The following is a 23,169-nucleotide window of genomic DNA, read 5'->3' as shown; positions in this document are numbered from 1 at the left end:
GGAGTGTGACCTTACAGCGTCTTAAATGAACATTTTGTATTCGTTATTAGTGCTATTGAGACTGAGTAATATTGTATATTATATATACAGATAGTTTTAATAATAGATAAAAAATGAATATTTAAAAAATATAAGAGCGTACATTATCATATAAACTCTAGAGTATTATTGTAATTTTAAGTTACTAATGACAATAGCGCAGCGTAGATATTTTATTATAACCTACAGATGTTGGCCAACTTGAAAACTTCTGAATGATTGTTTAAACCATGTTTGACGTTGTTTAACAAGGAAATCACCTGTTTTACCACGACTAGTATCTTTCGGGCGTCCGCCTAATTGTTTCGTCATGAATTTATTCAAGACACTCGAACAACAGAAAACAAGCAAGATGAACTGTGTCAGTGCAAAGAGAAGTTATACTATTACTGTACATATCAGGAGTTCAGTGTTAAAGAAATGAAGTTTTTCCAATACTTTTCCAGCTCACCAACGGATTCAATAGACGTAAAAGGTAGCCATGCAAATATATTAATTTTACTGTGAAAGTACAATGCAATTCCACATTAACTAACATTGTATAACAATATTTCATGGGTGTTAGAATCGGAGGAAAAAGCGTGATTAAAAAACAAACAAACGCGTCCGTTTGAATTCATCCAATCCCGTGTGTGTACGAACACTTCAGATAAATGTCTCTATTCTCTTAGTTTACCAGATTGTTGTTCTAAACGAATTTTGAGTTTCTTGAATACTGCGCCATATTCCGGAATTAGTCTATTGATAGTAATGAATTTTATACGACTTATGTCTAACGACACCTAATTTACGTAATTATATTAGCTATATGACCAGCATATTACTAAGTGGAATAAAATTTTTTTGTCTGAAATTCTGAATACTTTTGAAAGCACTTAACCCGGAGAATTTCCCTTCACTTTCGTAAAAAATTATTCCATAACGTGAACAGTTGTGAATTGTGTGACGTAAGTATTGCAGAAATTCATTGACACATTCTGCCTTTACTTTGTCTAAATTAAGTTTGAATGTTAAAGGAAATTACTCATTTACCCTCAGGAGAATTAAAAGATATATTTTCTTCTAGTTAAGCGTCACCTATTCATCATAACTAGTGTCTCCCCCTCTGAAACTAGTTTAAAGACAGAACTGAAATTATGTAAACCTGGGTCATATTCAGAACTACAGTACTGTCTATTACTACACTAATGATCTTGCATGATAATAGTTATAGAGTGCAATGCAGTTATAGAGTGCAATGCTGTTAGATTTAAGTATGACATTTCTGAAGGGACTCTAGCTGGGAATTGGGATTTGGCGATGATCTACGACAAGCCTGTGTAATTTTCTTAAATTCGTTAACTTCTGCTCATTGATAATGTTTTTTACTGTCTCACACTAATGGACTCATAGCAGCACAGGATGAAAATCTAAATCAGACCTACTCGGACAATTACGTTAAATGACAGTAACTACATATTTCCAGGAATCAAACTTAGCTCCCACCCTAAAAAATCGTTTCAGGATTAGTAAACTAGAGGCATAATTCAATGGGAACTAAACACTGACGACGACCATAATCCCAAATAGCTTGATTGACCTGTCACCGACTAGACGTTGGCTCAAGGTTCGCCCACAGTAGCCAAGTCTTCCCGTCAGTGTAACGAGTTCTGCGGATACTAAACCTCGGTCAGGAACCATGGACAGAGTTCCAAGAGATTATTTGGTAGAGTTACTTGGTTATTTTAATGGCTACCTCTCTCAAATTTTTAAGTCAAGTCTTAGTTTAACCAGACCACTGAGCTGATTAACAGCTATCCTACGGCTGGCCCGAAGGATTAGTCTTATTTTACGTGACTAAAACAATTAGAACAGCATTTTGACAACTCGCCAAAAGAATTATCACTTTAAAACAGAGCATTAAACCATGTCCACTATCAAGGAATGCTTTCTGGGGTTTACTACATAGGGTTATATTTTTTCCCTTCATCGACCTTTTTTTGCTTCATTGCCTTAAAGGAATTATATTTCAAGACTTGCTTTGAAACCCGGATGAGGTTAGACAATGGATAATTTTTTTGGCCTCAATTTCATATAGGCTTGTACAATCATAAGTTATTTGTAGTATTTAAGAATGACAACTTAATCGAAAAAAGTTAATTCCCATCACGAGCTAAGTGAAGCCTTGAATCAGCTCAACCGAATTAACATTCATATAAGCAAATTACAGTCAATTCCCTTCACGAGTTAAGTGATGCCTTGCTTCAGCTCAACCGAATTGACAGAAACAAATGCCAGTGAATGGTAAGAACCTTTGCATTGCACATTATATATGCTTGCAGTAAATTAAGATTCCAGTAAACAGTAAACTATGAAATACTCTGGTAGGATTGTAGCTGGATTAGAAGGAAAAATAATTTGAATTTAGCGCAGAGTTAAATGTAATGTCTTTATTTATTAAGAAATCCAGTCAGTTTCTCTAGATATTCAACTTGGGTATTTTTTCCTCTACCACTACTCCATACTAATGGACTTACTGGGTCCAGTACTGACGATAAATACCAGTCAATCTGGTTAATATTTCCAGTTATGTCAATCAACTGTCGTCGCTATCATGGTGCTCTCAAGGCAGTTTGATGGAAAAACTTGATTGTTGTATCCCAGCACAACCTGTAATTAAAATTATCAAACAGTATTCATAGTATTGGTCAAACAATATTCATAGTATTGGTTATTTATCTTTCTATGCAGTCTTGAAAGCCTGTCAAACCAGAAACAAAAATTGAACATCCTAACATCTAAAAATTCTTAACTTAAATATCTTGATTTTTGTAGTAAAGTTTGAAGTCTTATCTATCGTAAGATATTGTAAAAATATTCAAAGGAATTTTATTATAGATACTGTAATATTAGATATGTAAAATATCTAAACTAGCATTCTAAAAACTTCGAAAATTTTAAAAGCTTAAACAAAAATTAAGATTAACGTAGAGTTTAATCAAAATTCATTAATGAACGCAAATTTATAGCAATTAGTCTTTATCCCTATAAAGTTTTCAAAGACAAGACGAAAAATGAAATCACTAAATTCTATAAACACCAAGTTACCGCTTACCAAGCATTTGAGTTCAGATTTGGGTTAGTATTTTTTTTTTTGTGCAAGCCCCCCTCTGACGTACGGTAGACAATGTCTACCGTACGCCAGAGGAGCTCCTCCCCACTTCAGGGGTTCCGCCCCTGAAGGGGGAGGATTAGCTTGCACAGTGTTAGTATAGGTTTGAGCATACTAAAAGAGGAAAGTCTCTTACCTTCGAGTATGGCATAGTTACGGATACAGTCCCGCGAAGTGAGGTTTGTAGAATTATTGGTTTGACCAAAATGAAACTGAAGTCGTCCATAAACAGGATTCTGAAAAATAAAGATAAATGTACCAAAAGACATCAGAATAGGTAAAAATATCACAAGCAATTCAGTATCATCCAGCTGCTACTAAGTAAAATCCTAGCCGCTATTAAGTAATATATCACGAGTAAAGCAATGTCATCCAGCTGCTAAGAAAAATATCACTAGCAATTCAATATCCAGTTGCTACTACGTTAAATATCACTAGTAATTCAATTTCACCCAGCTGCTAGAAGTACAGTATCACTAGTAATTCAATAACACCCAGCAGCTATTAAATTATATTACTGTAACCCATTATCACCCAGCAGCTACTAAATTATATTACTAGTAATCCATTATCACTCAGCAGCTACTAAAAATATCACTAGTAATTCAATATCATCCAGCTGCTACAAAGAAAAAACACTAGCAAATCAGTATCATCCAGCTGCTACTAAAGAATTGAAACCAGTAAATGTCATCCAGATGCTACTAAACACTAGTAATTCAATGTCATCCAGCTGCTACAAAGAAATACATCACTAGCAAATCAATATCATCCAGTTGCTGAAAAAAATCATCCAGCTGCAACCAAGTCAAATATCATTAGCAAATCAATATCGCCCAGCTGCTACTAAAAAATTAAAACTAGTAAAACTAGCCATCCAGTTGCTAAAAAAATTAACACAAACTCAATATCATGCAGCTGCAACTAAGTCAATATCACTAGCAAATCAATATCACCCAGCTGCTACTGAAAAATTTAAACTAGTTAACTTTAAATCAAGTTAAGAAAATTTTTTTCACTAAATTCAATATCATCCACCCGCAACCAAGTCAAATATCACTGGCAAACCGATATCCTGCTGCTACTAAAAAATCAGAACTTGGTTAACTCTCTAATCCAGATGCTGAAATTATCACTAACAATTCAATATCATCCAGCTACAACTAAAAACATCAACTCAATATCATCCTGGTGCAAATAAGCCAAATATCATTAGCAAATAAATATCCACCTGCTAAAAAAAAAAAAAAAATTGATTATCAATCAACTTACGACTACGAATCCCTAACATTTACCAACCTTAGCAGCGCAGACCGTCAATTTAAAGCGTCCATCGAAAAACACAATCAAAATACGAAAGCAACGTCCAATATTCGCGAAAGTTTTGCTCCTTCACCACAAAATCGCACTTCTAAAATGGCCAGTGGTCGCACTGTTTTGATAACGAAATATTCTCCTTCAGGAGCCAAGGAGGAAAGGGCCTGAAGATATTCTCTGACCCTTCTGTCGTTTATTCAACGGCCAGTAGATGGCACGGACGACAATGCATTTTTTTGTAAAAAATAAGAGGAGAGGATTACAGAAGGATGATAAATTATCACAATGGATACCAAAATAAATCACAAATAGGAAAAATATATATATATATATATATATATATATATATATATATATATATATATATATATATATATATATATATATATATATATATATATAGAGAGAGAGAGAGAGAGAGAGAGAGAGAGAGAGAGAGAGAGAGACTACCAGCAGGTATCAGAGCGAAAAGTTTGCGATTGCTAATGCCTACCTGATGCATTAAGATTAACGGTACTATAAATTCCCTCCTGCGGCACTGTCCTATTTTCATTTTATTTTCATGAACAGCAAACAGTCTGTGATATTAGACGCAGTTGTTATTTGTGTCCAAGTCTGATGTAAACCACGATTATCTAAATCCGAAGTTACATTGCGAAAAGCAGGTTCACCTCGTCCACTTTTCGCTGTGTGTAAATCAACTATGGTGAATCTATGACAGTTAGAATAAGTTTAATGTTACCTGTAATTTACATATAGGGTCGCTCAATTGTTAGTAGACATTTTTTTAGGGTAGTAAAATTAAAAACGGATTGCATTATCAGTAATACTGTCAATATGACAAACCCGTAAATAAAAAAAAAAATTACCGTGGTTACTGTTGTTACAGAAATGAAAGTGTCGTTCTTGAAAATGAAGGGATAAATGACAGTTTGATGAAAAAACGAGGAATATAAGGAAAGGCAAATTTACAGACAGTTCTTACAGATACACTACTAGACAGGGTTTATAACAAGAAAACTTCTAGTTGTGATGACTCAAGCGTTTACAATGACGCAACAAGCTTTCCTAAGTGAGACCTTTCAACCTTTCACTGAACGGACGTGGCTATTTTGTGCCGCATAGCTTTAGTCTCGTATAAGGTAACGTTGCTTGTTTACAAGATCATTGCCAAATTCTGATCATTGTGGTTAAGTTGACAAGTTTCTATATTTGAATCTGAATCATCCAGTCTATGACTGGATGTGCTGTACTGTTATATCCTATACGCCATTTCCCTCACAACTGTTCAAACAAGACATGACAAGCGTTTATGCAGCTCTTGGTCTTTCAGTTTAGAAACCATACATCATTCCCAATAATTAACCTTCTTTTACAAAATAAAGGTCTACATGACTGATTCTTGAAGACCTTTATTTTCCAAAGGAGGGCTAATCATTGGGAATGATAGTTTCTAAATCAAAAGGCCAAAGTTGTGCAGAAACGTTTTATTGTCTTGTTTAAGCAGTCATAAGGGGAATGGTGTATAGGGTATCAGGAATACATCCAGTCATGGACTGAATGATTCAGATTTTTACTCGCTCAACCCAATTCAAAGCTTCCCACTGTATCTGTTTTGTCATTATGATTTCCAATTCCATATGTATTGAATAGTAAAATGAACTTTAAAATGTATGTTTTCTAAATAAAAGATAAAAAGAAATTAGCTCACCGATGCGAGCAGGGATACTCCTCCGAAATTAAGCACCTTTCTCGATTTACTTTTTCTACTGGTACTACAAGTTTCATCCACACAGACACTCGCCTATTGCCACAAGTTCCTATATTCGCTACGGCGCATTCATTGAAGGTTTTGTTTATTTGATTACAGTGCCCGAAGCAGTGTATATAGTAGTATATACAACTTACACGGATATAACTGCCTTTATTGTACCTTTATCAGGAAGTAATATAACTTATATAAAGACGTCATAAAAATTTATTTTTACCTTCACGTTTTCTCTCTCAGTTTGTCTTGGGATGTGTCATGTACTGCAAGCGTGTCTGACCACCGCAATGTGTGTGTGTGTGTGTGTGTGTGTGTGTGTGTGTGTGTGTGTGAGTGAAAGAGAGAATAAGTCGGTTGCATGTCTTCCTCTCGTAACAAAAGGAAAATTTTGGCACTTTTGCCGTGAGAAAATAAGTTAGAAACTGTTGCAGAGAACAGGCCCTAACGGTCAGACTAAAGACCAGATTTCTCATACCTGTCCGAAAATGTATTTTCGCTTTAAAGGCGGTGTAATAGTATACCAGAAACTTAAGCCTTTACCATTCTCTTATTTATATATTGGATTTTCATATCCTCAGTATTTACCGGGCATTAATAAATTTCCATTTTCGTGACTTGGAAAGCGGGCGAGTCTTTGCCAAACGCCATTTAAAAAAATCTTCGAAATAGACCAGTCATCATAAATTAAGGCTGTGGTTTTAGGCATTTCCAAATAGGCGCATATTATTAATGGAATTATGCGTTTTCCTTTCTCACGAATTTAATGCGCGGTTCGTGTACAAATGAAATGATTTTGTTGCCAAAATATTTAGCTTCGGGGTTTTGTTCTTTTTGCCTCTCGGAGGGTAAAAAATTTTAGTAAATATCTCTCTCTCTCTCTCTGCTTCCTCAAAGTTCTATGCTTGTATGTCACAAACAAACGGGAACCTAGCATGCACTCCTAAACGTACGTTTATGCTAGAGTAGTCACTCACTTTTATATATCTCTATACGCGAGCTTCCCTTTCATTACTTTTACAAGCGATATGTTTTCGTAAACTACTAACTTACACCATTTACACTCAAAACTCTTGATATCGGAATTGTTAGCACGTACTCTCATACCACCTCCATATTTCCGTGTATACAAAGTACACCCCCGTAAGAGGGTAGTGCCATCAGTACATAAAACGTGGTGCACTGTAGGCATTACTGAAGCCTTTTTGCAGAGTCCCTTCGGCCCCTAGCTGCCACCCCTTTCATTCCTTGTACTGTGCCTCCTTTCGTATCATCTTTCTTCTATCTCACTTCTACCTTCTCATAAGTCTTTCAGAGAACAACTGCGAGTGCGAGGTCATCCTCCTGTTACACCTGTCAAACCTTCTTAACTCTCAATTTCCCTTTCAGCGTGAGTGACCTCATAGGTGTCAGCTCTTGGCCTAAATTGGATATTCCAGCTTGAATTCCAATACAAATTACATTTTTTTGTGTTGACAGATATTTAGAAATAAATGTAATGGATGACGGTAGGATGAGAGAAGAAGAGAGTTGCCAAATATGAAGCAAAGGACATAGTTGGAGTATAAGTAAGTATACCTTAGTTTAACCAGACCACTGAGCTGACTGACAGCTCTCCTAGGAACGGGACCTACAGCTTATTGTGGAATCCGAACCACGTTGTAGCGAGAAATGAATTTCTATCACCAGAAATAAATTCCTCTAATTCTTCATTGGCCGGCCGGAGAATCGAACGCGGGCCTAGGAAAGTGCTAGCCGAGTGCGATATCGACCCATCCAACGAGGAACTAGTTGGAGTATAAAATGACTGTCGTCGAGTCCACGACTTTTAGTATAAGGAAGTGGAGTGTTCACGCTGAATGACTACAATAGTCATAGGTACTCATTTACAACTGCTGGAGCAGCGAGCAGTAGGGAGGAGGCAGTTCGCGGACCTGACAAAGGTGAGCGTAGCACTGCAACACGCAGAAACGACACACACATATATATATATATATATATATATATATATATATATATATATATATATATATATATATATATATATATATATATATATATATATATATATATATATATATATATATATATATATATATATATATATATATATATATATATATATATATATATATATATATATATATATATATATATATATATATATATATATATATATATACATATATATATATATATATATATATATATATATATATATATATATATATATATATATATATATATATATATATATATATACACATTTAAATTAAAACTCTGGGGAGAGTAAATGCTATGCTGATGAGAATCTCCTTACTAAGATGAGAGAGCGTTATGCGGACGGAAGAGTCCATATGGGAACAAAGAGGAGAAATAAGCCACAGCATATTTCACCTGCAGCATTACTGCTGACGTATATAGCAGCCTATTTCTTCTCTTTGTTGGGTTTATGAAGCCTGCAATCCGTAAACACTCACGCTGACGGAGGGAAAACGGCACAGGATAACGAAGCGCTTTTGCGTTAATGCCAGCACATTTATATCACGCTGATATCGTATCCAGCTCCATATTCTTCAATAAGCACCGTGGCGTACGTGTTTGTGCTTGTGGGGAGGAGGGGGCGAAGGGACGGGTGGCGGGGGGGATATTCACGCAGCCAAAACTGGGAATCAAAGTCAGTAACTGTCATCTTTGTCATTAGAAATCTTGATACAATCATCCGAATTCTTTTACATGCCAGCTATGGTCTCTCTCTCTCTCTCTCTCTCTCTCTCTCTCTCTCTCTCTCTCTCTCTCTCTCTCTTCTGAACAATGAATTCTAACAAAGAATTCCACTCAATTCAACCTCCGAAACCGTTCCAGACGTAGGGGAAAAAAATTTATTCAACAGAAAGCCCTTCAACTCTTGTTTTGTGTTGTATTATCATGAATAATAGTCAACCTTCTTATAGGCTAATAATTAAACCTTTCTTTCGACCTTTTTTTCGTTGTTGTTTTTATGCATGCATTTAATGACTTTTGGGTTCTTACAAACAACTGCTGGGCTAGTGTGGGGCTCAGGGCTCTGGTCACGCAGCAGAGACTGACAAATAATTAAAGTAAATTCTTTGCTATCACATTTCCTACGTTCAGTTCCATCTGTCGCTTCATGTATACCAACTGTGAAAAAGAGAGAATCTTTAATTGTTTTCTCAGATGATCTTACATAGAAATATTAACGATGGTATAAGCCAGCCTAAAAAAAGTATATATCTTTTGTGTTGATGGTAACTGGAATCACTGATCGAAAAATTATGACTTCCAAGACATAATTTGTGAGTGATTATGTTTATGCGAAAAGGAATGTGTTTAGGGGCTATTAACCATATATGCCCTTACTGCAAATATTTATGATACACGCTAACACAAGCAATGAATATGTATAGACATTAACTATAGGCGCACAAGCAATGAATATGTATAGACATTAACTATAGTCGAAGAGTCTTTCGCCGATAACAGGAATATAATTCAACTTCCAGGGAATTAAATATCTAACCTAAAGCATTTTTGCTTGAAATATGTCTTAGGTTGGGGAAAGCACATTAATAGAAACACATTCTTCGCGTTAGTCTTGAATGGTTAAGAAAAAGCCTGACAGCCAATCTGCAATTAGGTATTTTGGAGGAAACAACTCAACTACAAGAAGACTCCTTCAAGAAACGGTTAGACACGTGGAAGACACCAGGACTGACAGTTTCCATTTTAATTGCTCTATTAAAATTCGTATTTTTACTTTGATCTCTTTGTGAATTTTGTAATTACTGTTTAGCACAGCTGAAGAGGACTTACGTGAAGGTCGAAATCGTATGTTATATTCATTCACTTAAATGTCGTTTTATTAACCATTGGGGGACAACATCAGTCGATATTCACTCTACAGAATTTCCTAAAGATACTATCATTTACACTTAGAAATTCCTTTCGTTTTACAGTGAAACGTTGAACGTCAGAAATATCAAAAAAAGAAGCCAAGAAACGAAGAAACAAATAAACGCAGAGCGTAGTAACTTGAAGCTAAGAGGAATGGTCTACTCTAGTCGCGAGGGATAGTGTCACTAATACCATTTCAGGAATGCATTAACATGTTGAATACGATATTCAGTCTATGTTTGGTATCTGGAGATTGGATATCCTCTAATATGCTAATGCAGCGGAATTATTAACTAGATTCCGTATTACATATGGGTTTTTGCCGAACGCTTATTAGGTCACTTCCGTATTAAATTTTCTGTTTTAATAAAAAAAAAAAAAAAAATATAAAAGCAATTAAATGATGTTAAATGCCGAATGACCAGCCATTAATTCACTAAGAAAACTTTGAATTTAAACCATCGTTTTGCTAAAACGGATATTATTCAATTGTTCGTTCCCTACTAAAAAATGCGCCAAAGTTTCTTCGGCGCAAGTTTTCTGTACAAAATCAAGGCCACCGAAGATAGATCTATCTTTCGGTGGTCTCGATATAATGCTGTATGAGCCGCGGCCCATGAAACTCTCAGGTGGCCGTGGTGGCCTGTGTTGTTGCGTTGCCAGAAGCACGATTATGGCTAACTTTAACCTTAAATAAAATGAAAACTACTGAGGCTAGAGGGCTGCAATTTGGTATGTATGATGACTGAAGGGTCAATGATCAACATACCAATTTGCAATCCTCTAGCCTCGGTAGTTTTTAAGATCTAAGGGCGGAAAGAAAAGTGCGGACGGACAGACAAAGCCGGCACAATAGTTTTCTTTTACAGAAAACTAAAAGCTGCGATATTAAATCAATTAAATGTCGTAAAATACCGAACGACCAGTCACTAATTTACAAAGAAAACTAGTCTGAGTTTAATCCATACCTTGCTAAAGCAGATATTTGATTGTTCGTTACATATTATTTGCGCAACCAGCATGATTTATTATCGAATCTACAAAAGATATATATATATATATATATATATATATATATATATATATATATATATATATATATATATATATATATATATATATATATATATATATATGTGTGTGTGTGTGTGTGTGTGTGTGTGTACGGTTATCGAATCTGCAAAATAAAAAAAAATTACGTACTGGCCATCGAATCTACAAAAATGTGTACTGGTCAACGAATCTACAAAAAAAAAAATGTGTACCAGTCATGAATCTGCACAAAGAAAAAATGATGTACTGGCCATCGAATCTAGAAAAAAGACGTACTGGTCATCGCAAATATACAAAATAAAAAAATATACATGGTCATATATATATATATATATATATATATAATAATATACACACATATATATATATATATATATATATATATATATATATATATATATATATATATATATATATATATATATATACATATGTACTAGTCATGGAATCTACAAAATAAAAAAAAAAATGAATCTACAAAATAAAATAAAATAATGCACTGGTCATGGAATTTACAAAATAAAAAAATGAATTATTGAATCTACAAAATAAAAAAAAATGATGCACTGGTCATCGAATCTACAAAAAAAAAAGTGACGTACCGTTAACAAGGAACTAAATTTAAGAGCCATATTGAACGTCCCATGATTTGCACGACATGGCCAGTCTCCGGATCAGCTGAATTAATCAGCGGTACATCTGGTCAGCATTTGGAGGGGTGATCGCTTGGAATACCAAATGCAGTGGACATTAGGTCCCCAGTGACACTCTCTGTGGAGACTAACCAAAAGTCTAGCAATTTTATTCTCTGTAAATCACGCCGGTGGAAAATGAAAGGTTGACGCTATTGGACATCAACCATTCCAACAGGATGAAGGAGATTACTGTGATATAATATATATATATATATATATATATATATATATATATATATATATATATATATATATATATATATACAGTATATAAATGTATAAAGTTAAAAGCGACAAATAATTTCCTTTTTTAAATTCCAGTTTAAAAGGCTGATAACCGTTAAAACACTGTAGTAGAACGACAGTTAGGAGTAGTCTATTCAAGTCGATAGTTTACACTTGTCGTTTATCAACTATCAACATGGCGAAGAGGTTAATACAAAAATGTTCTATACCATGTGAATCATCAGCGGTTATCGAATAACTGTCTGGATGATGTTCGTCTCTAATAATAATATTCGCAGAGTAGATATGGATGTAGTAATAAAAAAAAAATATTTGATCATATTCTATATAACTAATATTATCCCGATTGGGATAAAACATCCATAATATTTATGATTTCTTTGCCTTTTTTGGGACACGTTTCCCTCAACAAATCAACGAAAAAATGACAAATATTACAGAAAACAAACAAATAAACACACGCACACAAACACACACACGGTTCGAATGCCATACTCTACGATCAACAGATACTGATGCTAATAACCTTTCCTGGAATGTTGAATTATATGCAGTCTATGCTTGGTATTTGCCGGATTGAATATCCTCTATATGCCTATTGGAACTGATGAATTATTAACGCCGTCTTGTATCAGACGTGAGTTTTTGCCAAACGCAGTACATTTGGCCAGGCCTCTTTTCCTCCTCCGGTTTCCCCCGATAATATATTCCGAAATTCATAAACATGAAGCGATTGCATTCCAAAATAACCATTATGGAAATCATTATTAGTAACCAGTTTGAACTGGTGCGTTATGCTTGCGCAAAGCGTGATGCTTATGCACAGATTTTTGCTAAAGTTTATCCTTATAAACAGGCAAGCTTTTTGTTTTATCATATATATATATATATATATATATATATATATATATATATATATATATATATATATATATATATATATATAACATATTATATATATATGTGTGTCGAAATATAAATCATATGTTAATATATATATATATATATATATATATATATATATATATATATATATATATATATATATATATATATATTGCAATCACATTAACACGTGATTTATCTAAACATAAATCACGTGTTAATATGATTTCATATATATATATATATATATATATATATATATATATATATATATATATATATATATATATATATATATATATATCCACTTGGAGTGTTGACTTTATAAACGATAAGATTGCTACCCTACGGTTCTTCAAAAGGTTATTCGTCTTTGCGTCTGTCAACTTAGTTATTTTCTTCTCTCTCTTTCTGTTTTATGGAACACCTGGAATCCACGTAGTAGCCAGGCATAAAATTGCTTAATGACCGGCGGTGTAACGAAGTAGACGGCACCGCTTTGCTAAGCATGCTGTGGTGGTTGTCAAAAGACTTTTAATTAAACGATTTAAGCAGATGACTGGACATCATGTAGGTTTAGGAACGAAAGCTTGTATGACAGGTGTTCATCATGAAAATGTTTTTGAGGAATTTAATAGTAAAAGGGAACGGTTTCGTGTAGCGTATATGGACATGATAAAATGAACGGGAGAACTGTTAGGTGGGACGAGAAGATCGTGGAATATGCAGTTTATTTAAATTTTCAGGAAACGTAAATGGGGAGGGAAGGGGGAAGGGTTCTGATGAAGGAGAGGCTTGCGCATTAATTCAGGTTGATAGTACTAATTCCCTTGGGACAGAGGCTGTTCTTGGATAACTGTGCGCGTAGATTTGGCCAGATAAATACCTTTTTTGACTGTTTCTTAAGTAGGTCGTTAGGTTGATGGTGTGGCATTTGTCCCTATATGTTTAGCACGATGTATACAGTAAGGAGGACGGTTATAGACATTCAAGAGAAGTACACAGCAGCGAATGCAATCATATACAAAAGGCCCAAGTAATCACTTCTTCAAAATGAATTAATATCAATCGGAACAAAATAACAAACTTTCTACGTAATGACTTTCCTATGGGCAAAAGCACAAAACCACAGCACTTTCGTACGATATCTAAAATACCAATACAACATAAATAAACTAAATTAAGTCACTGATTTAAATGACCTAATGTCATTACTGTCAATGATGGAAAACAAGATTTTTAATGAAACTCCCAGTCAAATGTTACAAAGGATTTCGAACTCCCTTACGTAGAAGGAGCAAAGTACTCGAGGCTTAATCATATAAGCAACTATCGCATAGGCTTTAAAACGAAAATGCATTTTCGGACAGGAATGAGAAATCTGGTCTTTAGTTTTGCCTATAGTGGCTGCTCTCTGCAACAGTTTCTAACTTATTTTCTCACGGCTAAAAGTGCCAAAATTTTCCTTTTGCTACGAGAGGGAGACATGCAACCAACTTATTCTTACATACATGTCATGGTCAGAGACGCTTGGTGACACATCCCAAGACAAGAGGACACGGACACAGAGAGAGAGAGAGAGAGAGAGAGAGAGAGAGAGAGAGAGAGAGAGAGAAATACTTTTCAGCCGTTCTTTAAATGGGTGACGTTATTACTTTCTAATAAACGTCCAATAAAGGCACATCAGTGTAAGATACTGAATGCCATATATATTACTTCTGAAACTTTAAATAAAAAAAAAAAATCCAGTAAACATGTCGTAGCGACTGCAAGAACTTTAGCAATATACGAGTGTCTGTGAGGTAGAAACTTGTACTACCGGTAGAGAAAGTAATTAGAGACAGTGGCCATTGGTCACGTATAGATATAAAAAATGAGAAAGTTTCGAGGTGAGTAGGTATTCGCGCATCCCTGTCGTAATTTTCATCAGACTTGGACACAAATAAAACGTATGGCAACTTTCACTCACTGCATCATGTTCGAGGAAACAAATATAGGACCATGGCCTATGAGGGAATGCATAGTACCCTTAATCTTAACATACCGGGTTGACACTGGTATTCATATATTTTCCGTTCATTTACTAAAAGTCTTTCTCTCTCTATCAGCTATGCTTCCTCCTTCTATATGTAATTTATTTTTGTATCTCATATGATGATTTATCAGCCGTCTGCAATGTAGTGTCCACAATTTGATAGAGCGCTTTTCCAGCCACTGCCATCTATTGGCCGTCGAAACAACGATTAACTAGTCGTCGCGGTAGACAATATTAGCACGCTCCGTCCTCCTTGGCTCATAAAAGTACACATTTCGTTGGCTAGACAGCGCGTATGGCGTTTATTATTTAAGTGCAGTTCAGCGGTCGGTGTTAAGCGTCTAGTTTCGTGGTGGGTGAACTGTTTGTTTTGTGGTGTGGCATACATCGTTGGAAGCTTACGGTTTTCTGCGGTTGGTATGTTATTTACTATTTTAACAGGATTTTGGTAATTAGGAAGTATATCTAATTGGGTTTTATTATAAATGGATCGGTGTTTTTGTGGAGTTTTAATAATTGAGGGGATTTATGGATTTTAGTGTTATGGATTTTAGTGTTATGGATTTTAGTGTTATGGATTTTAGTAATTGTATGATTGGTGTTTGTGATAAATGGATAAATTTTTCCGGCTAAATGGGAGTAAGTGTATCTGGTTTTTGTGAGAAATGGATAAACTTTTCCGGCTAAATGCGAGTTAGTCTTTAAACGGAGTGTTAGTATTTATTTTGGTTTTATTGCCTTGAAATCCAGTTAAAAATTTTTATTTCAGGGTTCTATTTGTTGGGCCTTCCTCAATTTGAGTCTTTAAACGGAGTGTTAGTATTTTTTTTAATTTTTATTGCCTTGACTATTGTCTCCAGTTAACTCATAATTTTTATTTCCAGGGTTCTATTTGCTGGGCCTTCCTCAATTTGAGCACATGAGAAATTCTGCCTACTTCACTTCTCTGGACTATTTACGTAACTATGACATATTCAAAGGTAAGATACTTTCACTTTTAGTGAACTCAAACCAAACACCTTGCAAGCTAATCCTCCCCCTTCAGGGGCGGAGCCCCTGAAGTGGGGAGGAGCTTCTCTGGCGTACGGTAGGCATAGTCTACCGTACGTCAGAGGGGGGCTTGCATTTTTTTTTTTTTTTTTTTTACTCAAAACTCTTCTCAAACTCTTGGTAAGTGAATATTCAGTTTATACATTCAAAGATTTTCTTTCGTACTGTCATTGAAAACCATTGGTAACTAGTCTAGATAGGTGGTAACTAGTTCATATAGGTGGTGATAATCGTAATGTCTAATCTTAAGGCAATGTTAGTCTGAGCTATCCTCGCTAAAGGTATAATTTCTTTGAACTTGGATCCAAATTGTATGAATAATATAAGTTTTGTATAAGTTTTTAAATTAAGTTTTTCAGTTTTAGCGTACAGTCACAAGGTAGTCTATTATTAGATTTTCTTTATTAGGTTTTCAGGACGGTCGGTAATGAAAGAAAATCCGCACTAGAAATATTGTTTAACAAATTTTATTTACAGGTTTTGCTGGTGGGAGTAGAAACTACAATAAAGCTTGGCTGCCAAATTAGTCCTGAGACCTTTGTGGTAGCAAGTTTCTTTTGATTCCTCTGAAGATACAAACTATCGCCATCAGAAGATACATACACAACTGAAGATACAAACTATCGCCATCAGAAGATACATACACAACTGAAGATACAAACTATCGCCATCAGAAGATACAAACTAAGATACAAACTATCGCCATCAGAAGCTGAAGATACAAAATCGCCATCAGAAGTACAAGCTAGGTATAGTAAGTTTTGTTGGAAAGGCATTGTTTGAACTGCTTGCACGGATTAAGATTTGGATTATGAAGATTTATATTGTACTAATAAAATTTATTAAAGTTCATTACATATAGCTACTCCAGAATATCCTTTAGATCCGATAAAATTCAGATTGTATTTTATGGAGTTGACTGGTATCAGTGTTTATGATCGTATGACGTGGAAATGCAAAGGTATGAAAACCACCTGAATGGTGTCCTGACTTTGAACTAGTTAAGAAAAATTAACATTACTTCAGGAAATAGATCCTAAGGAAAATTAAATTTAATTGAGGAAAATTAAATTTAATTCTGAGGCTTTACTGGTTTTCAGTACCAGTACTACAGATCCAGAGGGTTTTTTTAAGGATCAAACCTCAGTTTGACACACAGATGAAGGCAGTAGTAAATAATTCTGGAAAAATATGGTTCCTATAAAATATGGTTCCTATAAAGAACATTGGTCTACGGTGAACTTAGGGTCACTATTTTGTAACTTAAAGGTTTCAGCGGGAAAAGATTTTCTTGACTGGACTTTGAAACTGATCGAGCAACTTGCGACGCAAGGTTTAAAAGGTATACGCTGAGTTTGAAGTAAGTCTAAACAGCGAAGACGAGAAGCTGCCTGGAACCAGTAAATGAGCTACGTTCAGGGTTTTAGAAACTAGGATCCTCGCCATGAGGGTGACGTTACCAATAAGACTAAAAATAATTTGATAACGGCATTCAAACTACCGCGCCATAAGGGTGACGCGACCAATAAGCCTAATTAAAATTATTTGGGGTTACAGCATTCGGTCTTTCATCTGTTACGCTAAAATCATTCAGACAGTAACAGACTTATGATTTTTAGGTGGAAGCGTAGTTCAGTATTCCAAGGTTATGGGATCAGGTGTGTACACTAGTACTGAAAGGCTGTCATAAATGCTTAAATACCGCTGCTGTTTATTAGGTTTTTTAATAAGCCAGGTTAGCATTCCTGGCGTGCAACGGAAACTTGTTACAGAAGGTGAAGAATTATTTTGCGCCTATTGTAGGTCATAAAGTTGAACTAAAAGTTCCACTTGAGCAGAATAGCGTTGTCTACTGTAATTAACGATAATGAACATAGTTTAAAGTTTTGAATTTAACGCTGGTTTTCATGCCTGAAGTTGCCCATCACGGTTAACGTTTGAATCTGTGCGACTACCCCGTGAGTGGGTAGCGCAGTCAAGTGCTGCTCATGCGGTGCACCGTAGGCATTACTTCAAGGTTCTTTGCAGCGTGCCTTCGGCCCCTAGCTGCAACCCTTCTCGTGCGTTTTACTGTACCCCTTTTCATATTCTTGCTTCCATCTTTCCACCCTCTCCTAACAATTGATTCACAGCGCAACTGCCAGGTTTTCCTCCTGTTACACCTTTCAAACCTTCTTACTGTCAATTTCCGTTTTGGCTCTGATTGAGCTCATTGGTCCCAGTGCTTGGCCTTTGGCCTTAATTCAGGATTCAGTTTAATTCGATAGTGTGACTAGAGTAACGCTTAACTCGGTAAATCAATGATCTGTGAAGTCCTGAGAGTAGACAGCGAGTTTCTTCAGACTAAATGTAATCTAAGACGCGAGGTAAAATTAAATGTAATCTAAGACCCGAAGTAAAATTAGTGCGCGTGGTTGAGTTTCGGCAGTATTTTATCAGTTATCATGACTTACGTAAATTATAGAATAACATTTTGAGAACCTGATGCCACTGAAGTCTCCTACGGACAAGCATTCTTCGATTGATTTACTAACGCTTGATTCATTAATGATATAAGGATATAATATCTATTGAAAGCTTCTTAATTTAGTAATTATTTGTTCTTTGACGAATTAAGTGTTATAAAGTAGTTTGGTATTATGTTTAAACCGATACAGTCTACCTAGCTAAAGTTTCCTTTGTCCGAATGCATGCTTAAGATGAATCCTCAAAGGATTGGGCGAACGTCAAAGTTCATCATTTATGGCAAAATTGCAAGTGATGGATTTCCCTGCATGTAACAGTGATAACTGCGATTTAGGCAATGGTTTGTAGGCTTCCAACTTCACTAGGTTTAACTAATAAGTTACGTCCACTCGAGCATATACTGCCGGCGGAGTAGCGAGAATTTGGTTCGGTAACATACTCGCCGCCTCTATCGGCCATACAAACCACCGAAGAGCTGTTACGCACTTTGTGTCAATGCCAGATTCTGATAATTACGCTTAACGATGACGCGTTTCTATATTCGAATCTGATTCATCCAATTTATTTCAAGTACTCCTGATATCCTGTTCACCACTTTATTCGTAAATGTCCTACAGTAGCATAGGATAAGACAAGGGTTTCTGCAGAACTGTTCATTACCAGTAATGGCCCCTTTAGAAAATAGCTCTACAAGAATCTACGTATCCGCGGGTGCTACGCACACGAATCTGATCATGAAGTTTAATAGTATTTATTTCATCGGAATAAAGCAGCTACAGCCGAAATGGCGTTTGCAAGTGTGTGTACAGTGCTGTACAAAGGAACCTCGCCGTAGGTTACTGTTAAAATTAGCTGATTGCTCTATGAACCAAAGAGTGGCTCGCCCACTCATTCTAGTCCCCACATTCTATTTTGATTATAATTCTAAGTATATAATAAAAATAAACATCATCTTACCTTCAAGCAGTCGTTTTTCAAAGCGTGATTTACAATCTCGCACTAATCTGGAATCATACTGGACAGAGTTTGTTTTGGAATTTCTTGTAATATACTGCGGAAACGTGTAGGTGTATCCAAAAGGAAGAAAGATTCGAGTTGCCTCAAGTATTGTAGCCTCCGTTAGGTTTTCCTGCAAGTTTGGTCTCCTGTTCCGCCTGGTATTCCATTTCACTCTAATCCTTCGGGCCAGCACTATGAGAGCTGACAATCAGCTCAGTGATCTGGTTACACTGTTTTTTTGTTAATCATTCGCAATAAAAGATGCTACGTTTTCAAGTAAAGTAAGGTCCATTCTTATATAACGTTTGGGGTCTTTGTTGGTACCCTTTGGTAATTTTTTCTTAATATGGTCACATGACTATATTTTTCTGCTGTTATCGCACTCATACAGCTGAACTTTGACTGTCTAAACATGACGGTACGGACATCACAACAAGTTAAGACTGTGGTTACAGACTTTGTCAAACAATGGCCAAAGTTTGCCAGACTGTAGGCTCGTGTGTGAACTGGTTCATTCGTGACTGAAAATCTTCAGTACCCATTTTTTTTCCCAGAGCTAGTTTACATACATCCGTTTGAGGCTCAGTGAAGTCACACTTGCCAGGAATTCGTCTTTCATTCCACTACTACAGAATTTTGCAGCGGTTGCCATATTTTTTTTGTTGGGGTGTGTCGTCTAACTTTGGATATTGTTCAAGTATCATATGTGTATATCCACTTCTATTGTTGTTTTGCTTATCTAGAAAACTGAAACGTTAATTTTAATTTTTTTTTTTTTTTAGAAGACTCATTAACGGGGCATTAACTACAACTTTCAAACTACCCTTCTTACCAGGTCCCCCTACCATTGAACCTAATCCATCCCAACCTTATTTGGTCTCCCGTGCCTTGAATACGTCTAAATTATACAATTGTTCAACACCCAGTCGCCTTCCATTCTTTCCATATGATCAAACTCCCTCGAGGCACTTTATGCCATCTTTTCAGCTATGCTAATTTGCATTAACCCATATAATTCTACTCTCCATGATCTGTGTAAAATAATTCATCTCGATCTTTTTCTCATCCGAATTCAGAATCCTCACTTCACTTGGCTCAACAATCCTCAGACATATTAGGGTTGTCCAAGTTGGGTTAGGTTACGTTTTTAGGTTTTGTTAAACTTCTTTTCACTTCTGTACTTTAGCTTACTCTCTACCTCTCTCTCTCTCTCTCTCTCTCTGATTCACCTATTCTGTGTCTTACCTCTTCTCTCATCGTCCCAGAAACTGTTATGATATCCGCTCAAAAGTCCCTTATACAATTCAACTACCTCTCCTCATTCGCCATACATACTAACGTTCATTCCTATTTCAGTCAGGCCTCGCTCCCCTCACTACCTCACTCTTGTTAACATGCATTTTCGACAGCCTCTCAAACTACTTAAAACTTCATCAGCCTCCTGCAGCTTTTGCTTGATGTTATTATCGGTTACTTTAAACTTCATCAGCTTATTTAGCTTTTGCTTGTTGTTGTCGTCGGTTACTTCAAACTTCACCAGTTTATTTAGCTTTTGCTTGTTACTATCATCGGTACTTCAGACTTCATCAGCTTATTTAGTTTTTACTTGTCGCTATCATCGGTACTTAAAACTTCATCAGCTTATTTATTTAGCTTTTGCTTGTTGTTATCTTCGGTACTTCAAACTTCGTCAGCTTATTTAGCTTTTGTTTGTCGTTATCGTCGGCACGTCAAACTTCATCAGCTTATTTAGCTTTCCCTTGTTGTTATAATCAGTACTTATTTTGTTGTCCAGTAACCTATGACTTGTGCCTCATGACCATTTTTCAGATTTTTTTTATTAATAATCTTTATGGAAATGAACACACCCTTATCATAGACCGATACTTTCACCAGGCAAGTTACTCTAATGTCTGTTTATTCTAAAATAACCTGCACTCAACTGTGGAAATTTCTGATGGCTACCTAAAAATCGCATAGACCTTATAAATCGTCGACGGCCTAAACAAATCATCTTTAACAGTTCTGTAACGTGATGTGTCTGCTTGAACCATAGAACATGCATTCGTTTCCATATAATCTTATACTTTCGTTCTATAACTATCTCATAACTTACATTTAATCCAGACATTCTCTACCTTGTCTAAGCCCTCACTGCACCTCTCCCCGTAGCCGGGTAGGGTCGTCAGTGCACCTCATGCGGTGTACTGTAGGCTTCACTTAAAGGTTCTTTGCCACGTCCCTTCGGCCCCCAGTTGCAACCCCTTTTCATCCCTTATACTGCATATCCATTCTACTCATTGCCATCTTACTTTCCACCCTCTCCTAACAATTGCTTCACTGTGAAACTGCGAGGTTTCCCTCCTGATACTCCCTTGAAAACCTTCTGTACTCTTTCTTTCTGTTTCAGGCATGAATGCCCTCTTGGGTCTCAGCGCTTGGCCTTTCGCGTAGATTTTATATTTCATAACTGAATCACCCTGCACTTCCCTAATGTTTACTTCATTTCAGTATTTTATTCCTCAGTAAAAACCTTCACTATACACTTTCATAATCACATGTGCCTAATAATGTTATTTTTCTGTAGTTCTTAAAAATTTATCACAGTCACATTTCACTTGGCGCAGATGAACAATGACTCTTCTCACTCATTCCCTTGAAGTTTGTATGTGTGTGTGTGTGTGTGTAAGTTTGTGCGTGCGCTTGCGGTTTCGCATCACGATAATAGCCCAAACAAATAGCAACCTCTGCAATTAGAAAAGGATGGGCCAGTTCCATCAGTACGTAGGATATAGGATTAAAAGTGTTTCATGATGAAAGGGATTGGCGGCAGCATCAAAATTTAGCGCAGTAATCTACGGGCATTCTATAATTGCAAAATATAGATTATGATCCGTGACAGCATCATTGTTGGCCACAGAACGATTAGCAGCACAAAGCATGTTGATGATGAATGCTTAATCTAGTTATAGAACCGCGATGTATTCATGGTCCCAGTAGGAATGAAAAACTATTTATTTACCCGTTTTCATGCATGGAAAATGCATTATCAATGTCGTTGATGTATAGAAGTTAATTTTGTGTTTTCTTTTAAAAAGTCAGAAGTATGATTTATCATTTATTTTGTACTTTAGATAAATGTCATTCTCTGATTATCTGTTTAACATATTTAACATATTTAAACCAACAGCAGACAAGAATCTGATTTAAACACATACACACATGTGCTGTATACATATATACATACATACATACATACATATATATATGCATACATACATACATACATACATAAATCATGTACATACGTTTCAGTAGTGGAAAACGAGTCATGAATTAAAGATGGAGCGACTGATTTTCGATAATGACAGAGTATGCTTGAAAAAGGAAGGAATTAAAATTGAATGACAGGCAAAGGTATTGTTATGTGGATAGACAGAAACTAGGGAGCTGCAACAATGATTGCGAATATGTATGGTGAAAGGAAGAGAGTGGCTGATTCACACTGGTGTTTGGTAGTATGTGTCATAGGTGATAATATAGGATGAGGGAA

The 23,169-nt window shown here is 35.8% G+C and overlaps 2 long non-coding RNA genes across 2 annotated transcripts; one reads left to right on the top strand and one right to left on the bottom strand.

The window, feature by feature from the left end:
• Positions 1 to 2,448: 2,448 nt before the first annotated feature.
• Positions 2,449 to 4,635, bottom strand: LOC136828855 (uncharacterized). The gene is made up of 3 exons (XR_010850243.1): positions 4,490 to 4,635; positions 3,327 to 3,426; positions 2,449 to 2,688 (listed from the first exon to the last, which is right to left on the bottom strand). It is a non-coding gene; the product is annotated as an uncharacterized lncRNA (long non-coding RNA).
• A 10,597-nt stretch (positions 4,636 to 15,232) lies between these two features.
• On the top strand, positions 15,233 to 17,016 carry LOC136828854 (uncharacterized). The gene is made up of 3 exons (XR_010850242.1): positions 15,233 to 15,518; positions 15,986 to 16,081; positions 16,629 to 17,016. It is a non-coding gene; the product is annotated as an uncharacterized lncRNA (long non-coding RNA).
• The last annotated feature ends 6,153 nt before the right edge of the window (positions 17,017 to 23,169 follow it).

This window comes from Macrobrachium rosenbergii, chromosome 43 (genome assembly GCF_040412425.1).
Source record: "Macrobrachium rosenbergii isolate ZJJX-2024 chromosome 43, ASM4041242v1, whole genome shotgun sequence".
Classification (NCBI taxonomy): domain Eukaryota; kingdom Metazoa; phylum Arthropoda; class Malacostraca; order Decapoda; family Palaemonidae; genus Macrobrachium; species Macrobrachium rosenbergii.
Note: the sequence above shows the minus strand (reverse complement) of the source record. Positions and strands in the feature narration are given on the sequence as shown.